The 16,104-nt window shown below is 46.8% G+C and overlaps 1 protein-coding gene across 1 annotated transcript in view; it reads left to right on the top strand.

Moving 5' to 3' along the window:
- LOC147105309 (uncharacterized) overlaps positions 1-16,104 on the top strand; it is a 42,009-nt gene that overhangs the window by 15,106 nt on the left and 10,799 nt on the right. The window lies entirely within an intron of this gene.

Below are 16,104 nucleotides of genomic sequence, written 5' to 3'. Positions count from 1 at the left end.
CCGCAGGGGGGTGGTGGAGGAGTCCGGGGAGGGAGGTGCGGGCAGGCGGCCGCCGGGAAAGCGGCCGGCCGCCGCTCCACCTTTATGCGCCGGCGCAAAGGTGTGTAACATCCCTTTCAACAATCGTTGGTTGCGGCTGCCACGGGCGAGGCGGCCGCAACTGAATTTGGGCTTGGGGCCGGGTTACCACGGCAACCGGGACGCTGCGCACACCGATGACGTCATCGGTGCCAGCGCAGCGCTACCGGCTAACGCCGATGGTAGGGCCCAACACAATTTCGTTACCAGCTATAATTCCGGCGCAAGACCCTCTAACGCCTCTAATTGGGCGCTAACCCCACCGAATTTCTAGGCCATAGTGTTTGTTTAGCAGTCACGCCGCTGTTAAAACACCAGTTGCACCTAATCCAACAAGGCCTAACTTTTAATGGGGTGTTTAACAGCGATATTACTGGGGAAAAGCCCAAGTTTTCTTCAGTTTCACTGATTTCACTGATTGTGGTCAGTTTCAAAGGGCTAATAACAGCGAACGTTGTTAGTTTGCCACTATTACCCGCTGCAAATTCTGGCCCAATGAATCATAGAATGATATAGCACAGAACAACAACAACTTGTATTTATATAGCACCTTTAACATAGTAAAACATCCCAAGATGCTTCACAGGAGTGTAACCAAACAAAATGTTGACACTGAGCCATGTAAGAAGTTATTAGGACAGATGACCAAAAGCTTGATCAAAGAGGTAGGTTTTAAGGAGTGTCTTAAAGGAGGAAAGAGAGGTAGCAAGGCGAAGAGGTTTAAGGGTGGAATTCCAGAGCTTAGGGCCTCGGAAGCTGAAGGCAGGGCCGCCAATGGTAGAGCGATTAAAATTGGGGATGCTCAAGAGGCCTGAAATGGAGGAAGGCAGATATTTCGGAGGATTATAGGGCTGGACGAGGTTACAGAGATAGGGAAGGGGCGAGGTCATGGAGGGATTTGAAAACAAGGATGAGAATTTTAAATTCTAATCGTTGCTTAACCGGGAGCCAATGTAGGTCAGCGAGCACAAGAGTGATGGGTGAACGGGATTTGGTGTGAGTTAGGACATGGGCAGCAGAGTTTTGGATGGCCTCAAATTTATGGAGGGTAGAACGTGGGAGGCCAGCCAGTAGTGCGTTGGAATTGTCAAGTCTAGAGATAACAAAGGCATGGATGAGGGTTTCAGCAGCAGATGAGCTGAGGAAGGGGTAGAGTCGGGCAATGTTACAGAGGTGTAAATACGCAGTCTTAGTGCTGGCGCGGATATGTGGTCGGAAGCTCATCTCGGGGTTAAATATGACACCAAGGTTGCGAACAAGAAGGTCATTCAACCCATCACCCCTGTGCTGGCTCTTTGAAATTAAGTTAGTCCCACTCCCCTGCTCCTTTTCCATAGCACTGCAGATTCCCCCCCTTCAAGCATTTATCCAATTCCCTTTCAGGCAGTGTATTCCAGATTATAGTGACTCGGTACGTAATTTTTTTTCCTCATGTCACTTCTGGTTCTTTTGCTAATTACCTTAAATCTGTGTCCTTTGGTTACCGACCCACCCGCCACTGGAAACAGTTTCTCCTTACTTACTCTATCAAAACCCTTCATGATTTTGAACACCTGTATCAAATCTCCCCTTAACCTTCTCTGCTCTAAGGAGAACAACCCCAGCTTCTCTAGTCTCTCCATGGAACTGAAGTCCTGCATCCCTGGTACCATTCTAGTAAATCTCCTCTGCACCCTCTCCAAGGCCTTGACATCCTTCCTAAAGTGTGGTGCCCAGAAATGGACATAATACTCCAGCTGGGGCCTAACCAGTGTTTAATAAAGGTTTAGCATAACTTCCTTGCTTTTGTTCTCTATGGCTGGAATTTTTACCAGCAAACCCACTGGGAGCAGGGGGATCCGGAAGAGCATGGGAAATCTGGAAGTCTGGTTTTCCCCGCATGCTGTGGAGATTTAACTCCACAGTGTGCCTCTGACGTCATTGGCAGGTTTCCTGCCTGGAAGTTAGCCTGAATACTTGGCTTCCAGTCGGGCAGGAAATGCTCTAGAGGAGGCTGCAGGACCAGGTAGGTCTGATCCCTGACCCAGGGGGGCGGGGCAGGAAGGGTTCTGATCCCTGACCCCGGGGGGGGGCGGGGCAGGGAGGGTTCTGATCCCTGACCCCGGGGGGCGGGGCAGGGTGGGTTCTGATCCCTGACCCCGGGGTGGGGAGGGGGCAGGAAGGGTTCTGATCCCTGACCCCGGGGGGCGGGGCAGGGAGGATTCTGATCCCTGACCCTGGAGGGGGGGGCGGCAGGGAGGGTTCTGATCCCTGACCCCGGGGGGGCGGGGTGCAGGAAGGGTTCTGATCACTGACCCCGGGGGGGGGGAGGCGGGGCAGGGAGGGTTCTGATCCTCGGGTAAAACCTGGAATTCAGCGGGTTGGAGCCGGCTTCCCGACACGCTTCTAATTTTTCTCCATTCTCCATTTAACCCCCCCCTACCCGCACCCACTCCCACCCATTCACCTATGTTAAAATTCCCCCCCATGGCTCTATTTATATGGCCAAGGACCCCCATAAGCTTTTTTAACAGCCTTTTCAACTTGTCCTGCCACATTCAAAGACTTGTACAAACTCAGGTCTCTCTGTTCCTGCACGCCCTTTAAAATTGTTCAAATTTAATTTATATTGCTTCCCCTCATTCTTCCTACTAAAATGAATCACTTCACACTTCTCTGCAGAAAAACATAAATATGGTTGAAAGCAGCAAGCTACATCTGTCACGTAGGTTGCAGGGCAGGGTGAAATGGTATTAATACATCCTCCTCTCCTCTGTCACTTAAACTCTCCATTGTATTACTCCATCTCATTTCTTTATCTCGTGTTCTCATTCCTCTCTTCCCAGCTTTGCAGGCTGCAAAATTTCTTGTGTTTTCTCTTACTTCCCTGACCTTATAGATTTAAATGAGGGCTTTCCCTAACCTTACAAATGCTGTGAAAGACCATCTCCGCACCTATCTCTCATTCTCTAGTGAGGTGGATTGCTGTGCTGAAGCTGATATACCAGACACTCAGGGCAAGTCAATGGGTTGAATGACATGCAAGCTGCTTAATAGAAAACTGTTTGCAGGTTATTCAATTCATTAAGTCCCTCTCCGTCATTGGAGTATCTGTTGTTTTTGCCTCTCCCTTTTATTCACTCTATTTTTTCCAGCCCTACTAAAATGCCTGCTTAACTTTGAATTTACAGTTCTGATGAAGTTACAGATGCTGGTTGATTTGATCTGTGTATTTGCAGCATGATCTGGCAGATTAGGAATAGAATTACAAAGTACAGGAAACTTTCGATTAACCGGCCCCTAAATAACCAGAAATGTCGGTTAACTGGCAAAATTCAGGAGTAGGTTCAGGTAACTTTTATTACTTTTATTACTTTTTTTACTCCATTTGTTGCTGTGCAAGAGTGTGGCTGCAGCTGTTGCTAAGCTACAGAGATGCTTGCAACTTGTGCCGATTGTTCTGAAGCTGTGCAACAGGGTTTGTTGCTTTATGCGGAGCTTTCAGCTCCGTATCTTTTACTATAGTTTTCGGTTATCCGGAATTTTTGATGAACCGGCACCACGTCGGTCCCGTCCGTGCCGGATAAAAAAAAGTTTCCTGTATTTTTAGATGTAATAAAAATATATGAATTGTAAAAGAGTGTAGGAAGCCTCATTAATGCTAGAAAGGGTCATCAAATCAGAAAGAAGATTGCAACAAGTTAATAACTAAAGAACCCAATTCAGGCTTAACTGGTATGTTAAGCATCTCTCACATCTATTTTAGCTATGGCTTTATTCATATTTGAGATTATGGCTGAAAAGGTCAGATCTTCTTTGCAAAGGAAAGCTGCTTCACTGCTTTGGTCCATTGAGGCCTTAGCAAAGGGACTTGATATCTGCAGCTTGTAAAATATCTCATTGTACAGAGTTCCATCAGCTGATGTGAATGTTTTTCCAGAATGTGTAAAATGTACCTGTTGGTCAATATGGTGGTGATGGAGTTGTTGGAGAACAGCAGGGAGAACTGGCCATGACCAATCTTATAGGTTAGTATTCCAACTTGGTTTAACGTCTCATCCGAAAGACGGCACATCCAACAGTGCAGCACTCCCTCTACTGCACTGGAGTGTCAGCCTCGATTTTTGTGCTCAAGTCTCTGGAGTGGGACTTCAACCCACAACCTTCAGACTCAGAGGTGAGAGTGCTGCCCACTGCAGCCCATAGTTAATGATGGTGACTTGATGAACAGACATATTCTGCTCTGTCCTGGACAGATGACAGGTGGGGATGGACTGCACAGATAACCAAAATGAGTCCTATAAAAAGACATAAGGGGAAAAGTTCAGTTGGTTAGCGCCTCCTGTTAGTGCCAGCAGCTGGCGCTAATGGGGCGCTGATGCAGTAGCGCTGGGGTGAGGAGAATCCAACGCCGCACGGCAAATCTGGTCTCACCGTTGCGCTGCTGGTACGAGGTACTGCCAGAGACTTCAATGCCCGGCAGATCATGACATCAGTGAGTGTGCAACGCTTACTGGCCGCCCGATCTGCAAAATTGATTTTCGCCACCTACCTTCACGCCTCGACCAAACAGCAACAGGGAGAGGAGGCATCAAGCAGGCGGAAGCCGGCTCCAGGAACGTTATTTAAAGGGATCATGAGTAATGAGTCCCAGCTGTCAGGTTAGTGGAGTTTCAGTGCTTCCTTGTCAATTTGACATTGAGCAACAGTTTAATTCAGTAATTTAAAGGTTCTTCTGTATCAGGAGGGTTGTGGTAACTAAAATGTAATTACATTTATTCTTAAAAAATATCAAAGTGCTACACTTGGCTTACATTAATGTGGGCCGTACTGGCAGTCGACCTCTCCCTCCAGGATCTGTGGCAGAGGGAGCGCAGGCAGCGAGAAAGACTGGAACATGTGACCAGAGGGAGGAGGAGGGCCATCAGTGCTCTCAACAGGAGGCCTTACCCTCCGAGGGTATTCCAAGAGCACTTCTCCTACCTCCAATTAAGCAAAGAGCAGTGTATTAGAAGGCTCCGCTTCACCAAGGAGGTGGTCACAGAACTCTGGCACCACCTGCAACCAGACATCCAGCCTCAGATCAGGGTGACCATGGCTCTCTCAGTATATTCAAAGCTGAGACAGATAGATTTTTGGAATCTAGGTGAATCAAGGGATATATAGATCAGACGGGAAAGTGTAGTTGGGGTCGAAGATCAGCCATGATCTTATTGAATGGCAGAGCAGGCTCGAGGGGCCATATGGCCTATTCCTGCTCCTAATTCCTATGTTCTTATATACTCCTGTTCCTATTTCTTTACACATTGAGCTCAGCAAGTGGCTCAGAACTGACCAATACCTTGCATCAACTAATTGCTGTGACTGAGCAGTTTAGCTCTGTCAGTGACATGTCTGTTGTTCTGACAGGGCCATTAAAATTAGGACTGACTTCAACATATCAGTGTAGTTTGGAGTTTTGTTGCTGTAATAGTGCATGTTGTGTAAATGTGCTCAATGCGATGAGTGGAGGTGCTGTCCCCTTTTGCGCTGTTCTCTGGTGCATTTTATAAGTCAGTCACTGATTGATCAAAGCAGTGTGGTGGATGGTTTTGAGGAGGCCTTGCCAGGTTTTGGGGATCCCTATGGTGAACTAATAACCCAGAGGGCTCTGCCTCTGTGTCAGGTCTGTCACTGTGGGGAACTGCATGCTTTTAGAAGTGTCTCCAATCACTAATACAGAGGCATAGGATGGCATAAAACTGGCACCAACATAACAGCCTGCCACCTGTTCTTGCGCTACTCCATATAGGCCCCTGGTAGAGACCAAGTCCTCACAGAAGTTATCAATTTTAGCAAGCATAGGTAATTCCATTGCTATGGTGCTCCTAAACCCTCCCTTGCGGATGTCTAGATCCTATCTGCAAGTATCATGGAGCAAAGGCCTCAACAGCATCAATGGAAGTATTCATGAGGGATGCTCCGATTGTACCTTCTCTCTGCACCACTGAAGTCTCCACTGAGCAATCACTGGTAGAGTACTGACTAGACAACCAATTAATCAGGGCACCAACCTCCTTACTGATAGCTGTGAAAATGGTCTGCCCTCGTCCTTATCAATCTACCTGTCGCAGATGCATCTGTCCATGACAGCATTGATAGCAGTGACCACCGCACAGTCTTTGTGGAGACAAAGTCCTGTCTTCACACTGAGGACACCCTCCATCGTGTTGTGTGGCCCTACCACCGTGCTAAATGGGATAGATTCAGAACAGATCTAGCAGCTCAAAACTGGGCATCCATGTGGTGCTGTGGGCCATCAGCAGCACCAGAATTGTATTCCACCACAATCTGTAACCTCATGGCCTGGCATATCCCTCACTCTACCATTACCATCAAGTCAGATGACCAACCCTGGTTCAATAAGGAGCGTAGAAGAGCATGCCAGGAGCAGCACCAGGCATACCTAAAAATGAGGCACCAACCTGGGGAAGCTGCAACACAGGACTACATGCATGCTAAAAAGCGGAAGCAGCATGCAATAAACAAGGCTAAGCGATCCCACAATCAACGGATCAGATCAAAGCTCTGCTGTCCTGCCACATCCAGTCGTGAATGGTGGTGGACCATTAAACAACTAACGCGAGGAGCAGGCTCCAAGAATATCCCCATCCTCAATGATGGTGCAGCCCAGCACGTGAGTGCAAAAGACAAAGCTGAAGCGTTTGCAATCATCTTCAGCCAGAAATGCCGAGTGGATGATCCATTTCGGCCTCCTCCTGATGTCCCCACCATCATAGAAGCCAGTCTTCAGCCAATTCGATTCACTCCACGTGATATCAAGAAACGGCTGAGCACACTGGATACAGCAAAGGCTATGGGCTCCGACAACATCTCAGCTATCGTACTGAAGACTTGTGCTCCAGAACTAGCCACGCCTCTAGCCAAGCTGTCCAGTACAGCTACAACACTGGCATCTATCCGACAATGTGGAAAACTGCCCAGGTATGTCCTGTCCACAAAAAGCAGGACAAATCCAACCCGGCCAATTACCGCCCCATCAGTCTACTCTCAATCATCAGCAAAGTGATGGAAGATGTCATCGACAGTGCTATCAAGTGGCACTTACCAATAACCTGCTCACTGATGCCCAGTTTGGGTTCCGCTAAGACCACTCTGCTCCCGACCTCATTACAGTCTTGGTCCAAACATGGACAAAGGAGCTGAATTCCAGAGGTGAGGTGAGAGTGACTGCCTTTGACAGCAAAGCAGCATTTGACTGAGTCTGGCATCAAGGAGCCCTAGTAAAACTGAAGTCAATGGGAATCGGGGTGTAAAACTCTCCACTGGCTGGAGTCATACCTAGCACAAAGGAAGATGGTTGTGGTGGTTGAAGGTCAATCATCACAGCCCCAGGACATCGCTGCAGGTGTTCCTCAGGGCAGTGTTCGAGGCCCAACCATCTTCAGCTGCTTCATCAATCACCTTCCCTCCAACATAAGGTCAGAAATGGGGATGTTCGCTGATGACTGCACATTGCACAGTGGGGTGCATAAACACCGGCATGGACCTGTTTGGCCGAATGGCCTGGTTCAGTGCTGTTAATTCTGTTATTCTATGTAAAAAAGATCACAGTTTACGCTCTCACTGGAAAGATGGACCAGAGAAAATCTGCACGTACTGTGTCGCGGCATCCTGTGGTAATCAATGTTCAGCACACTATCTGCTGCACAATTTCACCCAGATAAACCCTAGATGATTGCCTGCCTGCCTTTGTCTAAAACTTCATTTTTTTACTTTGAAATGTCCTGCTGGCATTGAATTGTTATCTGAATGATTCACCTGGGCTGTTCTGTGTGAGGCAAGAACTGAAAATGCTGCCAATGCCCAGTGGGTCAGTTAGCACCACCGGATTAACCCTATGTCACTACCACACCCGACGTTGATAGGCCTGTCATGCATGCCCAACATTCTTATTTCAGCTTCCCAGCTTTTGCTGTTTTTGTTTAAATTCGTTTTTTTATCTCTTGGTTATTTCTGTGCAAAGTTCATGGAAATACCACACATGTTTCTAATGCAAGCAGAATTTTTGAACAAATTCGATACATTTTTAGCAAGGCTCAAGTGCGTGTATAGTCCGTAGGAGTGCCTTTTTAATCAGCTTGAAATGGAGGAGAATTAGATGTCAGGCTGCTCCTTTTAAGCACAACCCAAAAATAGTACACAGATTTTGAACACAGAGAACAGAAGGAGCTTGGTTTCCTAAACCAAAGATAAACCGTGTACATTTTAAGAGGACGTGGGTGATTTTATTTGTTTTCTGCTCAAGTTTGCATTGCAACAGATTTATTTGTGGTTTTATCGTGTTGAATGAACTGCTTTTGTTATAGGGTGACAGGAATAAGTGTAGACATGAGATGGCAACTGTGGCCTCTGATAAAGGCATTGGGATTGAAATCCGTAACGTCAGCTGGTTCCATTGCCTCACAGAAGCTGCGTAAGTATTCTAGGAGGTGACACTGCTTTCTCCTCTTCTGATCGTGTGTGACAGACTAATAAATGTTCAGGATGTTTTTGCTAATTTTATATTGAACCTGTACCAAGCACGATGCTGTGTCAGGCTGGAGCGTGAACATGGTATATCATGGGTCGGGGGGGCGTGTGAGGATATGGAACCACCCCTATGTCCTGGCCTGGCATCATTTCAAGGCATCTGCCTGATGGGGAATAAAATAGAAAGAACTCCCATTTCTATAGCGTCTTTCATGACCTCAGGACGTCCCAAAGCTCTTTACAGTCAATTAAGTACTTTTTGAAGTGTGGTCGCTGTTGTAATGTATGAAACACGGCAGCCAATTTGAGCACAGCAAGCTCCAACAAATGTGATAAGGATCGGATCACCTGTTTTAGCGATGTTGGTTGAGGGCTAAATGTTCACCAGGACACTGGCTAGAACTCCCCTGCTCTTCTTCAAATAGTACCATAAGATCTTTTACATCCACCCGAGAGGGCAGACGGGGCCTCGGTTTAACATCTCATCCGAAAGACAGCACTCCAACAGTGCAGCGCTCCCTCAGTACTGTACTGGGAGTGTCAGCCTAGATTATGTGCTCAAGTCTCTGGCAAAAACCAATGCCAGCGTCACGCCAGGGCTCCCTGAGCTTAGGCAGAATTTCCAGTCAAATCCATACTTAGAATAAGTAGCTAATTCATATTTCTCTTTGACGCTTGCCTTTCTTTTGCCCATGTAGCACTTGATGAATAAAGGCATGATAACTGCTCTGAATAATATGCAGAGGGTATGGCAGTTTGTTAAGAGGATATGTGTACCTTTCTACCTAGACACAATTAGTGCTCAGAACCCAGAGATTCAAACATGAGGTTTCTTTATTCAAAAGGAAGGTTCTGGAGAGTACAGAACAAAGAGAACAAAAACCCAACCAAGAGAACAAACCCAACCATTTATCTGCTGTGACAGCGCCACCACAGGTGGGAGGATAACACATAATACATAACATATTCCTCCCCTCTTATATGAAATGTCCACATTATTCCTCAACAGGTAAGTTACTTTCAATGCACTCAACTAACCAAGGGTAGAGGTAGACTGCCTCAAACCCTGACTTTACCCTGGGGTTTATTCTGCCCCAGTCTTGTGGGTAAGTCACTAAGCCTACAGATCCAAGCGTCTTGGAGGCCACCGCTCTCTGACAGGATACCGGCAATCATCGTTGGCTTCCACAGCAGTAGGCATTGACACAGGCCTAGATAGAGAAGGTGCCTGTGTCAGTCAAAAGTCAGGAGTTTGCACAGGTGGAACAGTCTCTTTGACTTCCTGTGTTGGAGAAGAGCACTGTGGCAAAGGATGCTGGTTTGCGGTATCATCCGGAAACAGTTCAGGCCAACCAGCCGTTGGAGCCTCTGTGGCTGTCTCTGCTCCTAGCAACAGTTGATCAGTGTGTCTTCTCCAGACGACGTCCTCAGCAGTCTCAACCGTGTAAGACACAGGGCCCATCTGCGCGATCACCGTAGCAGGAACCCATTTCGGTCCAGTGTTGTAGTTTCGAGCTAGGACGTGCTCTCCAGGATGAAACCGTCTCTCCTTGGCTCTTTTCTCTCTCCTTTCAACTTGAGCTTGTTGTTGACGTTGGACAACCTGCTCTGCCCTTGGAGGTTTGAGTAAGCCAAAACTTGTCCGCAACTGCCTCTTCATCATGAGCGAAGCGGGGAAAGTTTTGATTGTGGCATGCGGCTCGTTCCTGTAGGACAACAGGAAGCTGTTCAGATGTTGGTGGATTGAGCCCTGACCTTGCGATGCCTTCAAGGCGTGCTTCAAAGTTTGCACGAACCTTTCTGCCAGGCCGTTAGTAGAGGGATGATAGGGCGCTGAACTGATGTGTTGGACATCATTCACTTGCAGGAAGGTTGCAAACACCTGTGATACAAATTGTGGACCGTTGTCACTTACGAGTTATTCTGGTGAGCCATAACGGCTGAACATCTCATCAAGTTTCTCAATTGTTTTCTCTGCCATGGTAGACCTCATCACAGCGACCTCCGGCCACTTGCTACGAGCGTCCACAACCACCATAAACATCTTCTCTTCGAAAGGACCGACGAAGTCCACATGTACTCGCTGCCACACTTCTTCAGGCCAATCCCAGCGGTGTAGGGTTGCCAGCTGTGGAACATTCCGGACCCTTTGACACGGGGAACATGTTTTGGCTTTCTCCTCAATATTCCCATCGAGACCTGGCCACCAGAAGTAGCTTCTTGCCATTTCCTTCATCCGAACCATCCCACTGTGGCCTGTATGAAGTTGTTGCAGTACAGGTTCCCTCAGAGGTGGCGGAATGATGACACGGCGTCCCCAAAGAAGACAACCTGCCTGGACGGAGAGCTCATTTCTTTTTGAAACATAAGGTTTCAAACTAGGAGAATCTCCTATAGCTCTCCCTCGAATGACATCGTCCATTACCTCAAACAGGACTGGATCATTGCGGGTGTACCTTCGCACCTGAACTGCAGTGACAGGTGCTCCCTCCACTTGTCTAAAGTAGAAGATGTCTATCTGACGAGGCTCTGGGGGAGTAACAGGCAAGGGCAGCCTCGAGAGACCGTCTGCATTGCCGTGCAAGTCTGATTTGCGATATTTGATGTCGTATGTGTGTCCTGACAACAGTAAAGCCCACCTTTGCATCCTGCTTGCAGCAAGAGACGGAATTCCAGTGTGGGGCCCGAAGATTGAAGTCAATGGACGGTGGTCCATCAGGAGTGTGAACCTTCTCCCAAACAGGTACTGATGAAATATTTGAATTCCAAAAACGATTCCCAAGGCCTCGCGCTCAATCTGTGCATAGTTACTCTCGGCCTTGTTCAAGGTGCTTGATGCGAAGGCGATAGGTTTCTCTTCACCAGAAGGCATGATGTGGGATATGACTGCTCCCACACCATATGGTGATGCATCACATGCTAGCTGCACGGGTAGCTTTGGGTCAAAGTGTGTCAGGACTTCCGACTTCAGCAATGATTTCTTTGCTTGGATGAAAGCTTCGTTGCACAGTTCAGTCCATTTCCATGTTTTCTCTTGACATAGCAACTGATGCAGCGGCTTCAGCAATGTTGCTAAGTCTGGAATAAACTTTCCATAGTAGTTAAGTAGCCCCAGGAATGAACGTAACTGGCTCACATTCTGGGGTGCTGGGGCCTCCACGATCGCCTTGACCTTTGACGGCGCCTTATGCAGGCCAGTAGCGTCAATCACATGCCCCAGGTACTCAACTGAAGACTGAAAGAATTCACATTTGTCCTTACGAACTCTGAGTCCGTACTAGCATTTAAAGAATTAATACATAATTTACAACAAATATACATTCCTTTAAGGCACAAAACCCCACAGGAAAAGTGCTCCAACGGTGGCTAACAAGAGAAGTTACAGATAGTATTTGATCAAAGGAAGAGGCTTATAATGTTACCAAAAGGTGTAGTAAGCCTGAGGATTGGGAGGATTTTAGAATTCAGCAAAGGAGGACCAAGAAATTGATAAGGAAAGAGAAATAAATTAGAGTAATTTAACAAGAGACATAAAAACAGATTGTAAATGTTTCTATAGGTATGTAAATAGGAAGAGATTAGTGAAAGTAAACACGGGCCCATTAGAGGCAGAGACATGAGAAATTATAATGGGCAATAAGGAAATGGGAGAGTCATTAAACAAATATTTTGGCCGGAATTTTGCCATGCTGAGAGGGTGGGATCAGAGGCGGGTCAGCTGTCAAAATAGAAAAGATTGACAGCGGGTCGGGAGCCTGCTGTCAACCCGCCTCCACGCTAGTCTCCCAAGTGTCGGGTCTGTCAGCACTGAACAGACCCGACATCAAGCGGCAGGTCAGGTAATTAAGCTCATTAAATGCTATTTAAAAGGTTGTTAAACACAATTTTACCAGGTACTTACTATTTTAACACCATTTTCACGAGGTTCACGACGCTCGGGGATCACGTCAGGTAAGGAGGTCGGGTGTTGTGTCAGCATGGGATGATTTACTAACTTGACAGTTGTAAATGGTCTATAAAAGCTCCCAATTCATAGGTCTTCACTTTCCAAGGCTACAAGCTGTTACTTACTACAGTTGGAAGACAGACTGAGGTTTATGCAGCTAGCAAATGTTTGGAGCAAACTCTTTATCCAGTGTCACCTCATTGGAACAACCTCTCTCACCATTGACAGATCGCTTCTGTTATCTCAACCTCACCTGCCATCTATTCCATTAGCAGCTGTGCCCTTTAAAAAATCTCACCTTGGTCCTCAGAATCCCAGCATGATCAGCCCCAACACCAGCAGCACCAACGTCAACACCAACTTCTCCGCAATCAACTGTTGCTGCACAGGACACAGGGCATCATCACCCGACCACATTGCTGCCCAGGAGGCCAGCGAAGGCCTCACCATGGCCAGATTTACTTCACTTAATGCTGTACACCCTGGCTGCCACATGATGCACCAGGTTGGCACCACCCCACACCAGCACCATAAAGTATCCCTACAATGACCAAGCCATTCCTTTCACACTCATCACCATTGTGGGGGGGGGGGGGCATCATTATGTCTCACCATTCACTGCAACTCACTAAGCCACTTCCAAAGGTACACACAAATCTGTCCAAGAAGGCAAAGTGTTGAAAATAAAGATTTCAATGTTCGACAGCATATTACCAGAAACTTCACATGAAAATCAATTGCCTACCCTTGCATGTTGTTAGTTGGTATGCTTGCAGTAGAATGAGGGTGAGGGGTAAGGGGAAGTGATAATGTAGATAGAGAGGGATGAGTGGAGGTGCAAGGTAAGTTGAATGAGTAAAGATGTGATCTACTGAGATCATTGAAGGGTTTGCGCCGCTGCAGTCTGGTCCTGATGAAAACATTCCTGCTTATGCTCTCCTGTGCAATGTGCAACCAGGCTGTGTTGGTCTCCTGGGGAGGTGTCTTCCGCCCATTGGAAAGGAAGAAAACCTTCCTGCATGATGTGACTCCCTCCATAAGCATATGGAGGGAGTAATGGGAGAGCCTGGGTGCAGCCGTGCACCTCTGTGCAGTGATTGTCAGTGTTTGCAGCACCTCAATGCTGTAGAACACTGACAGCACAACTGTCAAAATCAGTTTGGATTTGGCCCCTTTAAGGAAACCGGCTGATGATGCGTCATCAAATGATGTCATCAGACCCGCTTCCTTTTAATTGGCCAGGAACCTTTCGGGCAGGCTTAACAAGCCCAATCATCGTAAAATCACTTGGAGAGCGTGGGCTGCAGTAGGCAGCGGGCTGGGACCGTGCTACCAACCCCGGCTGCCCCGGATCCGACTTTGTCGGTGAAATCGCGGCCTTTGTATCTATCTTCATGGTAGAAGACACAAAAACCATTCCGGAACTAATGGGGAAGCAAGGGTCTAGAGAGAATGAGGAACTTAAAGAATTCAGTATAAGTGAAGCCATAGTACTGGAGAAGTTAGGTGGGAAAGTAAGCTGTGAGAAGGACGTATAGAGGCTGCAGCGAGATATAGACAAGTTGACTGAGTGGGCAAGAACATGGCAAATGGAATACAATGTGAGAAAGTGTGAAGTTATCCACTTTGGTAGGAAAAACAAAAAAAGCAGAATATTTTTTGAATGGCGAGAGACTGGGAAATGTTTGCACTCAGAGGGACCTGGGTGCCCTTGTACATAAAACACAGAAAGTTAACATGCAGGTACAGCAAGCAATTAGGAAAGCAAATGGTATGTTAGCTTTTGTTACAAAGGGATTAGAGTATAAGAGTAAAGAAGTCTTACTACAATTATACAGTGCATTGGTGAGGCCACACCTCAAGTACTGTGTACAGTTCTGGTCTTCTTACCGAAGGAAAGACATACTTGCCTTAGAGGGAGTGCACCGAAGGTTCACTAGGTTGGTTCCTGGGAAGAGTGGATTGCCCTATGAGGCGAGATTGAGTAGACTAGGCCTATATTCCTTAGAGTTTAGAAGAATAAGAGATGATTTAATTGAAACATATAAAATTCTTAAGGAGTTTGACAGGGTTAATGCTGGGAAAATGTTTCCCCTGGCTGGGGAATCTTGAACACGGGGTCACAGTCTCAGAATAAGGGGTAAGCCATTTAAGACTGAGATGAGGAGAAATTTCTTCACTCAAAAGGTTGTGAATCTTTGGAATTCTCTACCCCAGAGAGCTGCGGATGCTCAGTCATTGAGTATATTCAAGACAGAGGTCGATACATTTTTGGGAACAAAGCGAATCAAGGGATATGGGGTTAGGGCGGGAAAGTGGAGTTGAGGTAGAAGATCTGCCTTGATCTTATTGAATGGCGGAGCAGCCTCGAAGGGCCAAATGGCCGACTCCAGCTCCTATTTCATATGTTCTTATGTTCCCATTCTGCTAACTGCTAGGAACCTGTAAAAGAGAATAGAAAGTAATGCTCAGATATAAACGCAGTTTAAAAAGATAAAAAGCTCCCTGGTTTCGGGTTACCAACCCTCCAGAGTCCCTGGACATATTGAGCCACCAATGGCAGGAGTGTTGGCGGCTGGAGGTCACGTGATGAAACCTCCATAAATACATTCCACTGGAGTTGGCAATCCTACCTGGTGGATCAATTTATAAATGCACTGACCAGTGTGAAACTGAGCCATACACACCAGGAAAGCCCATGGTTTGATCTGTGGTCTGAGCTGAGTTAGCTGACCTCAGCTAGGACAGTGTGAGGGGTGCTACAACTGACCTTCCTTCTCCTGTGCTGGGAGCAGGATAATATCAGCCTGGGCTCTTGGTCCTGTTAGGTATCCAGTGATCTCTACTGGAAAGTTCATATCTATGGATCAGTGTAAAACCGGTGGTGGTAGTCCCATGGATAAATTGCTTACAGAGACTCATGTGAAGGGTGATGTACCAGAGCTCCATGGAGCAAATGGTACCCATGGAACCCAGTGTGAGTTAGGGGTTACAGGACAGGCGTAGAGAAAATTGTGAGGAAAAATGGAAAAATAAGCAATTTCCAGAAACACATCAAAAAGAAAAACATGTTCATAAATCTTTTGCAAAAAACAGTAAATCAGAGCCAGAAAAAAGATCGTACAGGTAAATACAGAAAGTGACACAGTCTGGCTGCTGGAAATTGCTTCATTATTTGAGACTACATCAATGGGAACTGTAGTGTATGTACCTTGAAGAAGGAACTATATTCTGCAGCCCCTGTATACTGCAGTACCAGTAGTGACCACCCCTGTATATAAGCCTGTGCAGTAACTTTGTATAGTAGTTCCAGTTTTGTCTCCATTCAGTAAACACCTGTTATAACCAACTTCTGCAGTCCGTGTCTCAATTACACACGGACATTACAGGAACATTTATGGAAATTTCAGTCAATGAGGGAACAATTGGATATTTTTTTCCTAATTTTTCTGAGATTTGCAGATGAGGCTTGCCCCATTCCGGGAGACTCCTGGGTAATCCAGGAGGGTTGGCAACCCCAACTGTATCGCTGAGAGTAGGTTTGCACCATAAACTTAAACATGAGCCCT

Source organism: Somniosus microcephalus, chromosome 18 (assembly GCF_052327205.1).
Source record: "Somniosus microcephalus isolate GS21.2 chromosome 18, FLI_Smic_1.0, whole genome shotgun sequence".
NCBI classification, from domain to species: domain Eukaryota; kingdom Metazoa; phylum Chordata; class Chondrichthyes; order Squaliformes; family Somniosidae; genus Somniosus; species Somniosus microcephalus.
This window is presented reverse-complemented; position numbering and strand designations above follow the sequence as displayed.